Source organism: Centruroides sculpturatus, unplaced genomic scaffold, assembly GCF_000671375.1.
Source record: "Centruroides sculpturatus isolate CEXI.00-Female unplaced genomic scaffold, Cexi_2.0 scaffold1082, whole genome shotgun sequence".
In the NCBI taxonomy this organism is placed as follows: domain Eukaryota; kingdom Metazoa; phylum Arthropoda; class Arachnida; order Scorpiones; family Buthidae; genus Centruroides; species Centruroides sculpturatus.
This window is the reverse complement of record NW_019385300.1, coordinates 79,518-98,425: the sequence shown is the minus strand read 5'-3', so window position 1 is coordinate 98,425 and position 18,908 is coordinate 79,518.

The window sequence follows — 18,908 nt, the reverse complement described above, 5'->3', positions numbered from 1 at the left end:
ATTCGTCCAAAAAAAACATACACAAGCTCAAAATTTTGATATTGAAGAATTTGTTTACACAAAAGAACCGAAGCTCAAAACATGATCTCGACTTATTGTTAAATTCTCTTAAAAAAATCACATAAATGCAATTTATTCGATTTTCCATTACTTTCAGGAAGAAAAGGGGGGAAAACACTATTTATAATGATATAAAATTCGACCGAATTTTCATTATTTCGAGAAATAAATGGCATTAACATATATACATAATTCCGTCCCCCTTTTAGAGCCAGAAATTATTTATATTCAATTGTTTTTTTTAAATAATAAATTCGAATGTTCTTAATTTTCTATAAAAGAAATTCAATAAATTTTTTTTTTTTTCAGAAATTAAGTTAACAAAAATTTTAATTTACTTTTGGTGTCATCTACAAAATTGATAACATTTACTTCAATCTTAATCCACGTCCCGAAAAAAAAAACAGCAGCTTAAAGTATTGAAAGATAATAAATAATCCATTATTTGTTATACTTTAATCAATTATAGTCTGCTACTCTTCGATATCTGGATTAAGTTCTTTGTTAAAGAAGAAGTAGAAAAAGTCTTTCTATAAAACAAATTCATATAAATAAACTTAGTTGACTTTGTAAAGTACAGGCGACTCCCCTATAACACAGTTGATTTTTCCGTTTTATATGAATTCCGTGTTGTACGAGTCACTTAGATTTTACAAATACGTATACCGGGCTGTGAATGGCTCAAAAATCTAAGTGACTCGTACAACATGGAATTCATATAACACGGAATTAGCTACAGTGTTATAGGGGGTCTACTGTAATTAAATTTTTTTGATTATGTAAAATTAAATACAGTATTTATAAATCTATACTTATTTTACGAGTTAGTAGTTACGATACAAGTAACTTCTTTCGATGTTAATGTGAACCCGAAGGTTTACGGGCCCAAAATTTTATAGATTTATAATATGAAAATCGACATTTGGGGGTGTGTTATTTAAAGAATTCTCTGTGAGAAATAATAATATTTTAATGTTAATAAAGCATTATTATTTTATAAATTTAAACAAATTTTATTTGAACAACCGATGTTAATACTTTAGTTATAGATATGACGTTAATTTTTTTCTCTACGGCCGACTTCAAGTTGAGTCAAAAAAGTCTGCACACGAGACTTGGCCGTCTGTTCGGTTGTCCACTCGTATAAAAGAGAACTAAGTTTTATGTACTTGTTCTGACGTTTTGCAAGTAATTGGTTATTGCAGCCTATCATTGTCATCAGAGTTTTTCTAATGTCATTTCGGGATTTCAGGAATAAAAAATAAGCATCTATAAGCAAATTAAAGTAATTGATTAACGGTAACTTATGCACTGTACGTAATGTTTGCATTTTTCTTAGACACCGTTTCTACAATTGAAAATAATAGATAATACAAATGTGGCAGTAACGGATTTTTAAGTTTTAATGATATCACAATAAAAGAACTCTCGATAAAGTTAATAACTCTGATCCACATTATAATTTATATAAATTATACGTCTATGTACTGCATAGATAACATTTTGCTTGCCTTTTATGTGTTCACATAAATATATGTTCACATATACGTTACAAACATATAAAAGGAATGCAACGAACTGTTTCCACATTTGGGTAAATACTTAAATGTTTATTATTAAACATCGATAGACTCAAACTAATGTGTAAGTGAAACACAAAGATATATTTTAGATTACATGTTACTTTACATACTGGTTTTACAGCGTTTGAGTTTTTCCGAATTTCAGGTAGTTTTTACTTTCTGTTTTAGTAACATACGTGACTTTTTTAATGTCATTTTTTGTACGCATATTTGTTTGTTATTTCGCAATATTAAATATAAAATACAGCATAAATTTTATCAAAATATATTTTAAATGTTTGAATACATTCAGTGAAAAACTTATGAATAAACGAAACTTATTAGAGTTAAAATGTGTAACTGAAGACAAATAGAAATTATAAAGTTCAATAACGAAAGCTTGTATTATGTAAAAATAAAATTCTGTGACAAATGGCAATTCATTCATTTAAACACCAATAAGATCTCTCAAACGTAATTGATATAAGAGTTAATCCCATTTTCACGGAATCGCAATTATTTCAGAAATTTTAAAAGAATATTCTGTGAGGGACGAACAGACCCACAATCAAGTGTTATTTTAAATTTTAATTATTGGAAACTTTAATCGGTTAAATTCGAACGTTTTATCGAGTTAGGCTAAAAGCCATAAAAATTATTTCCCACGGGGTTTGTTCCTTGTTGAGTCGGATCAAGTTAGTCAGGGATGTGTCACCAGGAACTTTGAGTGGAAAAGACATATTGGACGGGCGACCGTTAAAGGCCATCACCTGACCTTATGGAAAAAACCCAAGAGGAATGAAAAAGGGAAAAAGAAAAACGACCCCGAAGTCAGACGTCATCCGAAGTCCCTCTACAGAAGTCGTCATCCGAGGATTAAAACCGTGATCCAGGATTCAAACCGTGCCCCAGGATTAAAACCGTGACCCAGGATAAAACCCGTGCACCAAAATTCCGAAATAACACCTTGACAGAAGTAACACCGTGTCTCCTTAAGAATCTCACCCCACTTCCGTGCTTCCACACCTCCGAGATCCAATTAACGGACAAGAACTAGTGGAAAGACCATTTCAGAGGAGTCAAGAGTGTCATCATACTATAGATCTGCGACCTAGGAAAAAGAAAGGTATTTATCAACCCGCGATTCGGTTGTAAACTCTCTCTCTCGAACGGAATAGTATAATTACGTCCGCTAATATGCCCGATATCTCTTCTATGTATTTTCTTGTTTATTATTAAAATTGAATTTTTGTTAGAACATATGGAGTCCGAGTGAGTCACTTCCTCGTCTCTCTCCTCACCTCTACTCCGAATCCAAGCGCTCACACGCTACCGCTCGCGAATCTTTAGACGTAACGTCGAAATTTCCGAGTCTCCTAGAGACTCGGTGGTGTCAGATTCAGGTCTCCTGACAGGGTGTCAAAGAGACACCGACCCTACGGTCACAATTCCTTTGACAAATGTTGAAGTCTCAATACATGAACTGAGCATTAAAAGTTCGTTATTAGAAATACGCAAATACTAAAGTGAACTTTATATCTATATTTTTAAAAACATATGTTGGTTTTCAATTCATTGCATCCCTTATTATGTATATAACAGAAGCACATAGTATTATCTCAAGAAACAGAGAATTTAGTAATTAATTTTTGGGAGAATTATTGTTGTCAGCATACCGGAAAAATTCTTATTTTCGATACAGAAAGAGTCGAGATTTCATCTAAATAAACTTTTCTCGTATGTTATTTTTACTTTGACATTCCGTTGCTATTAATTGATTAATGAATTATAGATATTCAACAAAATTACTAATGATAACTGAAGCTTTTAAAAGTAAATAGAAACTATGAAAGGTAAACTTTATTTCATCCTTTCGGCTTAATTACCGACTTTTTCTTGACGATTTATTTAATTGGTAGTTATATTTTTTTCTCTGGTCAACGTATTGAAATTTGTATAAGAATAAATTCTGGTTTAATGATAATAAACAGAAATTTATTTCCGTTGGTTAGTATACAGTACATCCAGATACAGTAGAGCCTCGAAAACTCGGCCTAATGTGGACCGAAGGGTTGCCGAGTTTGTGAAAATGCCGGGTTATCGGGAATTGGGTTAAAAAAAATAAGTATGAGTGTTTCCTCAGAAAATACTGTACTGTACTTGTATGTATTGTTTACTTCAGAATACAACAGAGAATAAACTGCCCAAATACCCTTAAAGAAAGAAAAAGTACGTCTTTTATGAAGGCATAGAGCCTTTACTACATGAAAATGAAAATTAATGAATACACTGTACAGTAATTTACCTGATAAGACAGACGTCTAAAAAATACTTTATGAGGCATAGGGCTGTCTTTATCATGAAAATTAATAAACTAAAGATTTTTTTGCCCTGCCAGTGTGTGGCCGAGTTATCCGAAGTGCCGGGTTATCGAGTGCCGAGTTTTCGAGGCTCTACTGTATTACCAATTTTAGGTCTTCTTTGTTCTAATATTCTTCCTCACCTGTCATAATTTGTGACGAAATTCTTGGGCTGCAATATGAAAAAAGTATAGATGTATAAATTCCCACCGTCGTTTGTTCGTCTGGCTGTCCATCCGCTTTTCTTCGCTGAATCTGGAGAATGATATTATATAGATGAACGAGTGGACAGCATAAAAATAAGAAACTTAAATAAACAATATAAAATGCTCTATCTGAACCGGAAATTACGTTATTTCTATTCCTAAATATTATCCTGAGAGAGGTCAGATAAATGACCAGCATCAGTCATTAAAATAATGATAAAACGTAAAGTTTTCATTAATTTTATCCCTATTAGGGATATAACACAAGACCGCTTTCTATCTTTCTACCCCTCGACCTATAGCCACCAAAATTTAACATTATTAATGCTAATTATGTATAGGTTGGGTGTAATTAAAGTAACCCTTTTCAGACTTTTTTCGAGCTCATTTTGCTTACCGTAATTTAATGAAACTTAGTACATTTCTTATACAGACCATAGAAAAAATATTTCTGCCATGAAACCTTGTCGCTGGATAGCATTTTTTACGAAATGCATACGCAATGTAAACAACCTACTAAGAAAGACTGCATTCAAAGTTGTTTTCCTTAAATCTTACTGTTGAAAGCCTAAAAAATATATTTTCCTATTGTATGCATTACTGTAAACTCTTTCAACAGCAACTCATTCCTATCTTACTTGAACGGCAATGTTTACAGACTACTGTCTTCATGCAAAATGGATTAACTCCGCACATTAGATTACAAGCGAAAGAACTGCTTCGTGATCACTTTAATGAGAATCGTAATATCCAGAACTTCCCAGAATATCTGGCAGCTTCGTTTGTCAGGCCTGAATCTGTTGATTTTCAGTTGTGGGGATTTCTAATAGATTGTGTTAGTAGAGGAAGTATTAGAATTATTTATGTAAATGCTAATATTTCAAGTTATGTGGCTGGAATTCCTAAAGGATATTTTACTCTACCATTGAACCTGACGTAGTATGTCTTTATAACGTAATTAATTATACTGGAGCACACGGCGAACATATTTTCTGACTGGATAATGTTAAATGTTTATGAATTGTTTCCTTTATTGTATAGGCGCCACATATTTACATGGTGGTCGAATTTTGAACCATTTTTTATTGCATAAATCAATTCTCCATTGATTCCGTAACATATGTACCAAGATTCATAAAAATCCGATAAGCATAACTATGGGTCTGAGCGCGATTATAACCACTCTGTGCAAGTTATAATATCAAAGTTTGGTTTTTAATTTTTTCCAAAGAAATAAAATTCCAACACACTCGCATACACGTTTATACAGTTCTATATATTTTCTTGCCATTTTTGTATGTTTTTATTTATTGGTTATGTAATCTTGAAACTTCGAGATTTTATTAAGTCCGAATAGTCAAATTCTACACGAATCCAAGACTTTCTCTGGTCGAATATATATCACAGCCAGAAAGGAAAACGAACAAAGATAAAATAACAGAATTCTCTCGTTCTAAAGCAACAAATTAAACTTACAGTCTTTTTTCAAAGTACGAATAACCTAACAAAAAGAACTGTAAAGTAGGTAAAAAAAAATACTTTAAAATGAAAAGAACATAACTGATGAAAACATACGCCGCATTTTTAAAAAAATTGTCTGAAAACTTACAAACAGATTTGGTGGATTTTCCCATAAAAATTATATAAAGTAAATTAATCTGTTTTCATACTCCAATAAAGTACATTTTAATTTTAAAAAATATATTAATTTGATTTTAGAAATACAAATATATGCGCTAATTTAATACAAAAAAAATGTAAGTAGTTGTATCTAATATATAATCGAAACGGGTTGATAATAATAATAATAATAAGCGCAGAGCCCAAACGGTTAAGAGTTGAAAGTTAATATTTAGTACACAGTTATAGTATGTCACGAAACGCACACTAAGAAGAAATTTCTCGAAATTCTTCCGGGGGGAGAAAGAAAGGATTAAGGCTTAACACTTTCATCAACAATGAAAGTGTTAAGTAACAATAAAAGTGTTACGTAAGAATGAAATTGTTAAGAAAAAGCGACATGCAAGATTTACAGGGGCAGATGCAATTTTTTCGTTTTTGTGGGAAATCGAACATATTTTTAGAACTATCTAAAAATTCTCTAATTAGTCTGGAAACAAAAAGATTCAATTCTTGCATTCTGTGAAAACGGGTAAGGTTGACTGTAACGTAATAATCTTTATTTTAGTTATCGTTACTTTTGCCCGAGCAACGCCGAGCCCACCTGCTAGTTAATAATAATAGATGTAAAATAATGAAAAAAGTAAATGAATCAACTTTTTTTGATCTAAAAATTTAAATAATATTCTGAAAATGTTACACATAGAATAAAGTGCTCGAATGTACTCAAAGCAAAGTATAACTATTCCATCAAACGTCTACATGAATAGACGAAAGGGAAGGATATTGTCGGTAAAAAATTCTCTACGAGTTCAGAATAGAAAAAAAATTGGTAATCTTTTCCTTAATCTTCTCTAATAACAGTTATGATGTAAAATATATCTATTCCATCAAACGTCTACATTAATAGACGAAAGGAAAGGATATTGTCGGTAAAAAATTCTCTACGAGTTCAAAATATAAAAAAAAATGGTAATCTTTTCCTTAATCTTCTCTAATAACAGTTATGATGTAAAATATATATATATATATAATTATTATTTCACATACGAAATAGTCTTTTTCGCTTCAATTAATCTTTAAATATATAATACAGATAAATTCTATCAAATATATTTCAGAAGTATAAGTACTGTACATTCATTGTAAAAATTAAAATTAACGAAACTTATTAGTGTCAAAATGTGTAACTGAAAACAAATAGAAATTATAAAGTGCAGTAACAGAAACTTGTATTATGTAAAAGAAAACTTCTGTGACAAATGGCAATTCATTCATTTAAACACCAATAACGTCTGTCAAACGGAATTGAAATACGAGTTAAATTCATTTGCACGGAATGACAATTATTTCAAATATTTTAAATGGAAATTTCTTTCTGGTATGTTGAAGACTCGATAAAATGACAAATATTTTATTTTGTTGTGTGTATTCCTTTTATTCTAAAATAAGTCTGATTAGACATGTTTAACTTTTAAAATGATTTAAATAAGTGTACTTTAAAATTATTTAATATCTTGAAAGAGAAGTTGTGAGAAATCTTTTTTATATTATTTTTCTATTTCGATCTTCATTCATTTCATAACGATAAGAACAGATAAGAAATGAAGTATATCGCGAAATAACCATATTTAATTTAACTAATTGTATAACAGTGCGTATGAACGTCATTAATATGTTTTGAAAATTTTGATGAAATTCTGTCTGATATCTTTCGTATAATTATTTCTAAAACTGCGTAAATTGAATATTTCAGAAAATCATGAATTTTACAAAATTATATTAAAATATTTGTAGAGAAATTTACTTTAAGAAAGACAAGTATTTCACTAGAACACAATAAAATACTGCCTGACATTACGCCAATGTGAAAACAAACGTGTAAACCTGACTTCTCTTTACACTTAAAGAATTCGTTGTCAAAAATATCTAACACTATAATCTGTGAACCTTCCTTTAGAAAAAAAATTACATTGTTTTCTTAGAAATCCTTCAGGATAGATTCAATTTAATGCATTACAGAAGTGGTTCCTTATTTTGAAACAAGCAGCTCTTTCTCTTCGTTGATCATAGCAACATGGCAGTGATGAAAGTATAAATCGGGTAAACTCTGATTCTTGTATTTATTTTTGGCTGCTTTACTGCTTTAAGTAAAGAAATGAAGTTCATTAACATTAAATATATAAAAGAGGTACAATGTAGCAAAAAAATTACAGCAAATTTATGTCTAAAATGGCATGTCCATCGATCTTTATTTTCAAAGTTCTTCATGAATAAAAAAATAAATCATTTCACGTATTCGAATAACACATAATATTTGTTATGAAAATCCTTCTTATTTTTTAAATTAAAATAGCATTTTTGTTTATTATTACAAACAAATAAAAACGTATTTGTATTCTATTTGACTGTCCTATTAAGCTGGATGCGCCTGTTTATCTTTAGTTCATGGTGTCATGGTGTAATTATAGATATTGCAACAACGTAGTTTTCCGATGTTGAATTACATTTTATACTTCGAACTTTTTACAGCTACTGCAAAACAGCCATTCACAAAGATAAAACGTAGCGAACGGAATCGAAGCAAGGAAAGCTTTCTTGCTGATAACTGAATATTCATCTTTAATATTATACCAAACTTAGCACGGTCTGAGATTAGAATATTGATTTCTACGTTGAATAAGAATGTCAATGCCCTGCACTGCTTTTTCCTTGTTTAAGATCTGGGGAGTGTACTCATTATAAGGTACGCTAACCCACTCCTATAATTTGTTTGATTTCATCTTTAGAGATGTATTTTTCATATATAGCTGTAATGTTAACAAGTACTTCGTGATAACAGTATTCAGCTATTTTTCTATTTTCTTGTTTATGTCGAAATTGACTCAAAATAGAAAACACGGTATAATTTTTTTTATAATCTTTTCTTTATTGCTTTTTACAAGGTCAGCTTTTTAAAGCGTTGAACATCGCTTTTGAACTAAAAAATATTTGTTTCATTAACTTTCAGAGACTTGTTAAAAATATTTATTTAGCCTTTTAGAAATATTAGTTAAAAAGTCCGACTTTATTAAAATATAATCATAGTAAATTTATCACGAAAGAATATAATTTTCGTTCTTTTGGTAGTAATAAGTTTCGTTTCTTAGTTTAAGAAATCTTAGCAATGAAATGCCCAAGGACAACCATCGAACAGTACTGTAAAACAAAAGACACGCATGTTCACCATCCATATTATCATACATTTTATCAAAAAATTGTGCTTTGTTTGTTTTGTTGAGACTTGCTTCAAGAAAGTTTGTTGTGTCGATTATTGACTACAAAACATCATTCAAGTCTGCTTTGAATTTTTCTGCTGCCAAAGCCTCCTTGTGTATTATACAATGGGTTAAAACATGACACGAATACACTTAATTCATGTATATTATATTCCTTGCATAACTACAAACAGAACGTTGAACGATTTTACGAGGTTATTTCTGAAGATGTACACTACTGTGAGCATGCAAATCGAAATCTTCTCGAAACACAGAAGTAAAATAATGAAATTGTATTTTGATAAAAGATTTAATCAAACCCTTTACTATTATACGAATGTAAGTACAGTAGAGCGTCGTTTATCCGAAAGTCAATTATCCGAAACGTCAATCATCCGAAAGAATTTCAGTCGGGAAATTTAAATTTTTGCCAGTGATGTCGCGCTGCAATCTTTGGCTATGTCTTGGGCTACTCAAATATTTCATGTTTTTGATACTAAATTAACTTTTGAAGTATAATTTTTTATTGTTTTCATATGTTTCAATATATTTATTTTGTTTGTATAAAATAAAAAACAAATTTTTAACGATACAATAGTCTTCGTTAGACTTAACATCGACGAAAATTCAACGCGAAGCGACACGCAACGGAGAAAAATTTCAACACGGGATAGGTTAATATATTTTTTCGTACATAATTGGTTATTCGAAATATCGATTTACCGAACAACTCCAGTCCCCAATTGATTCGGATAAACGACGCTCTAGTGTATTACTGTATTCCTTCATGCTTAAACTAAGAATTAAAATTTTAGTATTAGAAATACGCAAATACTAAAGTAAAAATTTTATCGATATATTTTTGATAACATGTGTTGTGTTCAATTCATTACTAGTTCGAATATACTTCTCTCATATATATAAACAGAACTATAAATTATTTTCTTCAGAAACAGCAGATTATGTAATTGAATTATCGGAAAATTGTTGATATCGACATACCGGAAAAATTCCTGTTTTCAATATAGAAATGGTCGAAATTCCATCTAAATGGACTTTTCTCGTATGTCATTTCAATTTTGACAGATATTACCGTTGCTTTTAATGGATTAATGATTTATGGATATTCAACATCATTCACTACAAATGAAAACTAAAGTTTTAAATTCAAAAGGAAACTATAAACAGTAAATCTTTATTGCATCCTTTCAGCATAATTCCCCTTTCGTTAATTGAGAATTTAGTTAACTTTAGTTATATGTTACTGTCTGGTCGCGAGATAAATTCAAAAATATGAATTTCACCAACGCTGATAATTCAGACAGTCGTCCTTCCTTCCGTACGTCCGTTTGTTTGATCGCCTGTCTTCGCTTAACGAGGAAAACTGAATTACATAAATCACCGCCGAAAAGACACAGCTTAAGGACAGGATGCCCCATTTAACCTCTTAGGCGAGAACATCTTAACGGGTTTTACTATACTATCATAAAATGGCTAAAAAGCTTACTTTGAGAGTAGAAACGAGTTTTATTTTATTTTTTTTTAATTTTGAATGCTAATAATAAGTAAAATATTCATTGAGGTATGACACACGGTCGCTTTTATGTCTTCACCCTGTCGATCTTTAATTGAGAACCAAAATTTAATAATATTGCTGCCTCTTTATATGCAAGATACAGTGCCAAATTTCGTTTCTTAAACTTTACCCATTCTGAAATATTGCTTAATATCTCAGAACAGAAAATAAAGTAATTAAACAAATTAGATGCCACACATGTGCGCGAATTTTTCCCCTCTACTGACATTTTTGAGGGTTCCGGATGTCTCCAAACGTGTAGATTTGCAAAAAACAAAAAAAAAAAACAAAAACTTGGAGGGTCAAATTTGACACGATTCCAATACTCTTCCGTTTTATATACATAACAAGTTGGTAAGTAAAAAAGGAGTCTCCGAGTCGGCAGATTTTTTGACGACTCCGATTCCAAATAAAACACCAAAACTTCACGACTCTGACTCCGACCTCGCAGCCCTGGTAATATCTATAGCAGCAAGCGAAATTAACTGTTTTGCAATTGCGTGAGGTTGCTTACTTCGTACGATTAAGTAAACCACTTTAAAAGAAGATACAAGATCATTACTGTCGATCGTAGAATGCTTATAAAACTTAGACTTATGTCCAATAGTTTCCGTTAATTTTTTTTTGCAAAAAATCTCTTGGTTTCTCAACTACATTTGTACGAAGAGTTTGATGCGCCGTTTAAATTTACTAGATAGCATAGATTCCATGCATAACACTTTTAAACAAATTACACATTGAGAACTCTCTCAATTATTAATTTTAATTCAAGAAAAGCCGTATTCTAAATACATATAATTTTATTTCCTAATCTTAGGCTTACATGTCCCATTGCATATGTTTTTTTTTTCCTCAAATAAATCTGGTAATTTTCTCCTGCAGTTGAAGTTGATGTAAAAAATCTCTTCATCATGTCGATACGAATTATCTGAAAGTTTTTCAAAAAATATTACTAACACACGATATAAATTAAATAAGCTTTTTGACACTGAATTGGTAAATACAAACTGTGACAATTCGGTACAATATTCCTATTAATATAAACTGTGAAAGAACGTACAGGAAGTTGCTGAATTTTTCAAAAAAACCAAGATTTTGTTTGGGTGCGGAGAATGTTTCTAGTAATGAGTTTCACAAAACAGCGCGCCAAGATATGTTATTTTTCGAATATTTCTCCAAACGCAAGGTCGATGATTTGGTACGCAGCATGAAAGTAACGCAAAGACGTTTGTGGAGTTTAGAGAAGTTTTCGCGCGGATTCCTGTTATTTACTACTAATTTAATTAATGACCTCTCTGATAGGAAATATAAGATAATAAATGACAGCAGAATTAACACTATTCCCGAAAAACTAATTCATGTAGAAAAGAAAATTAAGCTTAATCGAAAGTTATCATTTTATCATTTCTAACCACTGAGTGGGTGCAAGAGAATAACCACGACGCGGCGCCCTTGTCAAAGTTTGTCTTATTTGGCGTCTTACGTGGGAGCCACCAGAGAATAAGAACCGCTGCATTATAGAAAACTACTCTGTAATTGCTAGATTTATTTAATTGTAAAACAACATTCATAGATGTAGTTGTACAATTGTATGTACAAACAATGCATAATAAATGCGTAAATAATTAATACATATTCAGTCGATTAAAATATTCTAATAAAAAATTAATATTTTTATCGTTGAATCACTCGTAATATCATCCATTCATCTTTGACACGAATACACTTAATTCATGTATATTGTATTCCTTGCATAAATACAAACAGAACGTTTAACGATTTTACCATATTCCTTCATGCATAAACTAAGAATTAAACTGTTAACATTAGGAATACGCAAATACTAAAGTAAAAATTTCATCGATATATTTTTAATAACCTGTGTTGTGTTTAATTCATTACTAGTTCGAATATGCTTCTCTCATATATATAAACAGAAGTATAAATCGTTTTCTTCAGAAACAGCAGATAGAATATTTAATTTTTCGGAGAATTGTTGTTACCGATATTCCGGAAAAATTTTTGTTTTCGATACAGAAATGGTCGAAATTTTGTCAGACTTTTCTCGTACGTCACTTCAATTTTGACAGATATTACTGTTAATTTTAATGCATTAATGAATTATGTATATTCAACATCATTACAAATAAAAATTATAGTTTTAAATTCAAATCGAAGCTATAAACAGTAAGTCTTTTTTGCATTTTTTCAGCTTAATTACCCTCTTCTTAATTGAGAATTTAGTTAACTTTACTGTCTAGTCGAAAAATAAATTCAGAAATATGATTTTCATCGAAGCTAATAAATTTCGTCGGCGTTTCGATTTAAATTTTATTAAAGATGAAATAGAAAAAATAACTTTTTAGTATTTAGATGTATAAAATTAACACTACAATATCTTCAAATTTATCAAATAATGATAAATTCAAAGGTTACGGACTTTTTATTTAAAATTAATTTCGCTTATAAAGTTTTTTAATTTATAGACCTTTGTTTACGAATAAATTCTACTTGTATAATAATCAGGGATCATTGAAATAAGATGTCGACAATTTTATATTAATTTTAATTATAACATTCCTTTATCACTGTTAGAATTTGTGACGAAATTTTTCGTCTGCAATTTGCAAAAACTGTAGACATAAATTTTTTCGTGCGTTTGTACGTTTGACTGCTTGTCTTCGCTTAATGAAGAAAACGGCGTTACAAAAATGACCGCCAAGGACACACAAATTAGGGACAGAATGCCCCAATTAAGTAAATACAACGTCCGACATAGACCGGCATTCACGTTACTTCAATTGAAAATTTATCTCGAAAGGAGTTTGAACAACTTTTTAATGCAGTATACTGTAATCACTCATCCACAAATATAATAAGAAGATAGACAAATTAATTAATGCATATCGAAACGCTTAATTGTAAGTTACGACACGTAAATTGCTTAAAAAATTAATATTACTTTTAGATGCAGGACTGTACAAAAATGCAGAAAGCAACAGTAAATTGAATAATACGATAAACACGAAAAAGTAAATCGAGAGATATTGACAAGTGAGTGAGAAAAATAAAATGTTTAATATCAACGATTGTTTATAAATATCCCAGGCGTTTGTAGCTCCATAACTCTTTCCACATATACCTGAGCTTAAAACTTATTGTTGAATATAAAAATCTACATTATAAAGATAGATGCAAAAAAAGTATAATTGTTTTAATGTAACAAAGTGTTTTCCATTTGATGTTACTTTATCTGATTTTTTCTGACAGACTTGCAAATTTTCTATACTGTTTTCAAAATGTTTTCTGTAAATACTTTTTTGCTTCATCGGTGTGATTATCTCTCATATAATTTCAATATACAATTTGCATGTTTTAATAATTATCTATAAAATAACTGTTTGATAATTGTTTATTTCTGATTATACTGCAATTTATGTGAAAGTAATTCTTAACTCGTGTCAATTACATTTACGATTAACATAGAAGTATAGAAATAAATTGAATTTTCTTTCACAATAAATAAACTTTTATTACATTATTTTATATTAAAAAATCAACTTACAGAATGCATATTCTTTTATCAATTAAAAAATTAGCGTTGCAGGTCGACAGAAGATAATTAATCGACATTTTAAAATTTAATAATTACACGCAGTCGCAGTCGCTCTTTCCAGGATCATAGATATTGCGGGCACGATTATATTTATTTCTATTATTCACTACATTTTCAATCGAAACATTTAAGTGAATGCAGCTTGTGAAATAGGGGAAAATGAAATACACAGAGTTACTTATCCTATTGGTCTCAGTTAAATTCTTCATAGCGGAAGGGAGTAAGTAAAACGTTTATTACATTATTAAGATAAAAAAAATTAACTAACTTACGGATTATTATTGTTCAGTTTTATCAATACAATACCTATTATTGATTGCAAGAGTTAGGCGATATGAATATGTATTTAGGCTTTGGTGTTTCGAGTACAATTCACCATAATTTAATTTTAACATCTGTAGATGTCTTCTGGTAAATAACCAATCGTCGATTTATTTCTGATTTTATTGCTAAAAACAAGAAAAAGTTAGTGTAACTGGGAATGATTCATTCTGTTTGAAATTATTTCATATTTTATGTACGTTTTGAAGTTACAATGGTACGTCGATACTCGAACTTAATTTGCTTTAGAAGATCATTCGACTTCAATCTTAGTATTGAATTGATTTTTTCATTAAGAACAATGTAAATTAAACTAATTCGTTGCATATCCTTTAAAATACTCGTATAAAAGCATTTTAATTAGATCAAAGTTAAGAAAAAATTTACAAGCATAAAATTTAGAAGTGATAAAAAGAATCAAAAGGCAACTTTACGAAATACACAGAAGTAAAATAAGCCTATTTATTGTATTAAGTAAACAAAGAATTTTGTATATTGTTAAAAACTGTCGTTACTTAACACAGATGTGTGATGTAACATTTCGTTGCTAATACAGGATCGTATTGTTCGTTTACGAGCTTATTTTAAACTGTAAACTTTACGTTACGTTTTAGTAAATTAAGTAGAAAAGTCTGCAGAAAAAACATATCTGGAATATTTTTTTAATATCTGAAAGCAGGCAACGTGTAGGCCTTTTGGTGAAATACTACTAAAATTTGAAACTTTCAAATGTTTTCGAAAGCAATTTCAATAGTATGGTGTTATCGTTAACCATTTCTGGTATATGAAAAAGCATGTACGCGCTCAAAAGGAAAAAAAAACTATATATAAAAAATAGATATCGCTGAAATTTTCGACTAAATACTTGGATGGGAGCAACCCAGTCTACAGGAATGACGTTTGCACTTAGTTGTTTGAGTTTTAAAAAAACTTTCCTACGTTACATTTCTATGATTTCAGAGCAGCGTGATCGTTAGATACGTGTATTGTGCGTAAGTTGTTTTCTGGAAAACATAGATAATTCTCCGATAAGATATATTAAAAAAAACTCCTTAAATTTTGCAGCTTAATAACAGAAAGGTATTTTGACATTTTTTAGTATTGTTTTTTAAAATGTAAATAAAGATAGCTGCTTCATATATTTGCAAAGTTTGGTGAATTTCAGTTTGAAAATTGCGTTCATCACGGATTTATGGTTGTTTATTTCTTTTTATTTTTTATAATAGTATTACTAAATTAGTAGATACTTAAGTAGATGCTGATAAAAATATCTAAATAATTCTATAATACTAAGTTCAGTAAAAATGTATTTACTCTAAAAAAAAGCCAATACTCTAAAACGTGTGTAAACTTGATCGCGCAGTAGTCAATATTTTTTTTTTTTAGTTTGGCAGGTTTTTGTTATTTACAAGTTTTTACACACAAAATCTTTCTATTTCGAAACCTTTCTTCTGTTTTATTTCGATGCCATTTTTGATACGTTTTACGCTACATTGATATTTATAGTAAGCACGTGGTGTTTTTTATTACGATATTAAATCCTGAAGAGATGATCTTCTTCATACAAAATAATTTGTACATAAAATATTTTAGTTTATTTTTCGTGAATTATGAAATTTTTTCGTGGTCGTTATCATCATTTACAGTAGACAATTCCTAAGTAATTTTCACAAATAAAAATTCAAAACAAGAAAAATATGTTAAAAATTCATATACATGATTGTTCATATATGCATTCAACTATATTGATAAACATGCAATTTAACTTTATTATACAATAGTAAATTTTGACTGTCGTACAAAACAAAATATAATTTTTTTTTGACATTCATACTATATAAAATAGTTTCGATATTATTATTTTTATATAGATTTGTTGCATACACTTGACCTACTTACTAAAATTATCAACCTGTATTTCACTTATGCAAAGATAGAGAAAAATCGAAGCTACTTTTTGATGCGTTATTTAATACTTATTAATATTGTTAAATAAAACTAAAAATACTTTTTTCTTTTAAGAAAAAAACAAGCTATAAGGTAGGTTTTCGAGTATAGTCTTACACTACTCGAGATATGGCACAAGACTCTTTTTATTTTTTTACCATGTCCACCTTTAAAATTAATAAACCCAAAAAATTGAATAGCAACAATCCCCTTATAAACAATGCTATAAGCAAAATTTCAGAAATTTCTGGTAAATTAACATGTTTCTAATAAGTCACATATTGCCAGTTTTATAAACACTTTCAAATTTAATAACATGTACTGTACATAATTTTAACTGAAACTTGATAATATTTCTCTTAGTTATATGAAACTAAGTTTTCTAATAGAGTTCAATCAGACCTGAATTTAGAGATTCCAATCGTGCTCTATTGAGGCTCGCTCTATACTGCAAATTTTCAAACAACAAGAGTTATATGTATTAATAGAATATATACACAAATTTGTGCTTGATTGTGCAATTTAAAAAAATTTGTAGACCTATAAATTTCGACTGATTGTTCTTCCTTAATCTCGAGAACAGAGACAGATAGGTGAAAGTTGAGATGTTGAAATGTTATCGACGTTTGTTCCGATTAACTGAATACGAACTTCCAGTCTACTTCAGAAATCACGTAACTTTAGTTCAAAATTTTCCCCCTGAAAGAAATCAGATGAACGGTGTGACTCTAAGAGAAAAACTATGGTGTACAAAGGAATGACACCACTAAAATCGAAAGCATTGTGACGATGTTTCAATAAATAATAAATGGCTCGTATTCTAATTAAAATTGCAATGAGGATGACTTAATTGCAAATTTTTTCTCAACATATTTATTAAATTTAAATTAATTTATATAATCAACTAGTTATATTTATTAATTGAGCATGTAAACGTTGTTATGATATTTGTTATTATATATTCAAAATGCGAAAATGTCGACATTTCAGTTTCAACCTTAATAATAAATAGTATTTTGACAATTTTAGTTGCTGTTTTTTGCTATATAATGCCAGTCGGGTGTTTCATAATGTAACCAAGATTAAAAATTTCAGTTAAACTGTGGAAAATTTATTGGAGTTAAAAAAAAACAAATCAGATTACGTCTTTCATTCCCCCTACATAGTATTACGTTACGTAGCTCTTCCATTGTTTCCGGTGTTTCCGCATGTCCGGGTTCTCTACCGATTTAAACCAATTTTCGTTTCGTCCGATCCACGTCAGCCGTTACGCTAAACCTTATTTTCTGATCCTATCGCAAAGTTTCAACTTTGATGTAACTACTTCAAAATATGTTTTTTAAACGTATCAAACTAGTCACCGTCGTAATGTTAGAGACAAAGTTCTTTTATTGCAGACTGGACAAAATCCCAATCACGGATGATTTTAACGAGCGACTCTAACTTAGCCAACGCCTTTCTCACTTAAATGGCGGCTGACTTTATTGTTATATCTTTCTTACTATTTAGTTTAGTTTAATTTTACTTTTTTATTACATTTTTTTTATCTGTACTTTTGTCAATTTTGTTCTTCTCTAAACAATAAGTCACTTTCATTTCTGTTCATATTCATTTCTGACATACATATTACTGCTCAAACTACTCGCCCAGGCTAACTACTTCGAGACCATTGTCTCGAGTTTCTCGATGTCACCGATATAGTTATAAATTTAGGAAATTTTTTTACATTGATACAACTCTAGATTGTAACCTTCATGATGCGTTTTATTTTTTCAGATTTATCCAAAGAAGATGTGATAAAGTTTGCCATATCTGTTCGTATAGTTTTTATCATTTAATTATAATTACAGTATTTATAATTTTTAATGATTTTTTAAATTTTTAGTATTTTTCACCTGAGCTTGAGAACTTTCTGAATGGAAATATGCACGAATATATAGCATTTCCTTTTTCTACGCTCTGTACGTACAAGAGATTCAGGTAAGAAATGAAAAACAATTTAGTTATAATATAGAATGTCTTTAAGTGATCAATTATCATAATAGTACTTAATTCAGTAATACATACGGCAGGTATATTTAATTACAATTATTAATATAGAAATTATTTTTTTCAAATATAGATGTTATATATATTACTATATTCGTCAACGTAAAAAAATTCGAAAACTAAACTAAATATATATGCTTAGTGCAGAATAATATAATCGTTTGTTTTCGTTTATACACAGATTTATTTTAAATATATTTAACTCAAAGAAAAAAAAACCTAACTTCATTAGAATTAGAAATCATTTCATGTACATTTTTGACACTTTACAGTGCAGAGGACGAAGCTCCGTTAATTATAGCAATCTTTCCTAACCGTCAAAGGTAGTGTTATA